Source organism: Cololabis saira, chromosome 21, assembly GCF_033807715.1.
Source record: "Cololabis saira isolate AMF1-May2022 chromosome 21, fColSai1.1, whole genome shotgun sequence".
Classification (NCBI taxonomy): domain Eukaryota; kingdom Metazoa; phylum Chordata; class Actinopteri; order Beloniformes; family Belonidae; genus Cololabis; species Cololabis saira.
The window spans coordinates 3,511,787-3,514,969 of record NC_084607.1 but is presented as its reverse complement, the minus strand read 5'-3'; positions in this window follow the sequence as shown (position 1 = coordinate 3,514,969).

The window sequence follows — 3,183 nt, the reverse complement described above, 5'->3', positions numbered from 1 at the left end:
TGGCTGTGCATATTAATTGTACTTGATGCATAGTGCATAGCGCCTCCTTGATATTACTGTATTAAAAGACAGTAAAATGCATGTGTGGACTCAAGCTGAGGTCACTTTCGTTTGTGTGAGTCGGTGCGGTGACGTCTAAATCCAGCTACTGGCAACGATCTAACTCAGGATTAAACTGGAGTTTCCCAGAAATCAGGAGTATTCATGTGCGAGAAAACCATCGATTATTGAGTGAGGTGAGTTTGACTCAGAGACGCTTGGTGGCGTCACACGCACTTCCGGTACAATGGGTAAACCAGTGCGAAGGAGGACAACAACATGCGATGCAGCAGCTCTGTAAATGTTGTACTTACTAAGATCCTGTTGCAGGTAAGATGCAGCAAAGTCTCCCTCTTCTTCTGTTACCGTGTTGTTGAGATGCTGTGACTCTTGCTGTGACAGTCAGTATGTTGGATGTTGTTCGCCAACAGTGAAGCCGGCACGGGAGAACGGGGAGAACGCACATGCAGCGTCATGTGACGTCACATCCACAGGACAGCGCGGGGAATTCAGGCCCGGAATTGCAGCACATTTTGCAGCAACAGCCTGTTCAAGGCAAAGGAGAGATACACTAGAGGAAAGATTGTTTTTGGTTTGGAACGCTTCATCTGACATTATTACTAGAAAACTTAAAACGTATACGAATTTTTTTCATAAATCCTGCCTCAATCCTGCCTCAAGCTCCTTTAATTGGTGATTCTAAATTGCCCGTAGGTGTGAGTGTGTCTGGTTGTCTGTATATGTGGCCCTGTGATGGACTGGTGACCTGTCCAGGGTGTAACCCCTGCCTCTCGCCTGAAAATAGCTGGGATAATCTCCAGCAGACCCCCGTGACCCCGCAAGGGATAAAGTGGGTATCGATGATGGATGGATGGATAAACAAAAATATATATATATAAAGGACAACACAGTTGCATGTAAAAGATAAACATATTTTCTCATCAACAAAACAAATTTCAAATTTTTCAAAAAACAAAATAACATATTTGAACCATTTTTCAGACAATAAAATAACTGAAAAAATCTGAAAAATTCAAATATGTTATTTTGTTTCTTGAAGTTCTTATCTTTGCCAACTGAGAAAATTAAATATATTATATTTGGTGCCTAACTATTTCCTACGTATATTAGTGCGTGTGTGAATGAATAAATGAGACGTAAAAAATAAATGTCTTTGTAGAAAGGCGCTTAATGAAAATAAGTCCCTTTACTTGTATTAGTTTACAGCGCAGTCTTGCCTCATCCAATATGGCGGCGTACGTTTATATGTCTATGGCCGGAACATGACATCCACACATGCACTAATATACTATATAATATATACATAATATAATATATTTAATTTCTTCAGGTGGCAAAAATAAGAACTTTATTGATCCCACATAGGAGTAATTCATGTTATATCAGCTATAGAGAACAAGGTAGTGCCGAAAAACAATATATATCCCCCTCACAAAAATAAGAATGTTATTTATTGTCTGAAAAATGGTTCAAATGTTATTTTATTGTCTGAAAAATGGCTCAAATATGTTATTTTGTCACTTGAAAATTTTAAAATATGTTTTGTTGATGAAAAAATATGTTTCTCTATTTTTCTTATTTTTGTGAGGGGGATATATATTGTTTTTCGGCACTACCTTGTTCTCTATAGCTGATACAACATGAATTACTCCTATGTGGGATCAATAAAGTTCTTATTTTTCGCATCTGAGAAAATTAAATATATTATATTTGGTGGTAACTGTTTCCCAAGTATATTAGTGCGTGTGTGAATGAATAAATGAGACGTAAAAAATAAATTCCTTTGTAGAAAGGCGCTTTATGAAAATAAGTCCATTTACTTGTATTAGTTTTTATTTTTATTTTGTATATTAATGACATATGTGAAGTGTCTAAAATATTGCAGTCTGTTTTGTTTGCAGATGACACTTTTTTTTTTACTTCTGGTTATGATTTAAAGGTGTTAGCAGAGACCATTGCACAAGAAATGATTAAACTTAAAAGATGGTTTGATGAAAACAGGTTATCATTAAACTTACAAAAAACAAAATTTATGATTTTTAGTAATCGAAAAATTGAAAATGTGTCACTGTCTATAGACGGAGTAAATATCGAAAGAGTAAGTGAACTTAGATTTTTGGGTGTTGTACTGGATGACAAATTGACATGGAAAGCTCATATATCATATGTTAAAAAAAGATTTCTAAGAGGATTTTTGTTCTGAACAAAGCAAAATATGTACTAGATTATAAGGCATTGCAAATGTTATATTGTTCACTGATTTTACCTTATTTCAATTACTGTGTGGAAGTCTGGGGCAACACTATACTAGCAATCTACATCCATTGTTTATCCAGCAGAAAAGAGCGGTGAGGATCATTCATAAAACAAATTACAGAGAACACACCAACATATTATTTATTAATTCAGGACTTATTAAATTTAAAGAAATAGTTGAGTTACAGACATTAGTTATGCATAGGGCAAAAAGAAAAGTATTACCAAGTAATCTACAGCAGTTGTTGGTTTTTTCGAATCCAGAAGTTATAGATCATAGAAGGAAATATAATTTCAAACATCAGTATGCAACGACCATTCTCAAGCAGATGTGTATATCGGTTGTGGGAGTAAAACTGTGGAACTCTCTACAGAATGATTTAAAGGAATGTACACATTTATTTAGGTTCAAAAAAATGTATAAAGATAAAATATTATATTATATATTATTATAATATATATATTATTATTATATTATAAGTTATATGATCATGAATAGGCTGGGACTTAAACAGAACTATTGATATATGTGGTTGGTTCTATTTAAGTGTATATTTTATTGAAATATTGGTTACATTGACTGTTCTTTTTGTTTTGGTATTGAATAAGGGGCAGGTAAAATAACACTTGTCTTCATCCTGCTCCTTTTCGGTCATGGGTGTGTAAATTGACCACCATGCACGAAATAAATAAATAAATAAATAAATAAAAAATAGTTTACAGCGCAGTCTTGCCTCATCCAAGATGGCGGCTGCGTTGGCCCCGCTTGTTGCTCCGTCGTGTGTTGTTGACAGCGCGTGAGCGGCTCTAGCTCCGCCCCCTCCCCCGCGAGGCCCCGCCCCCCGCCCCTCCCCCCGCAGCTAACAG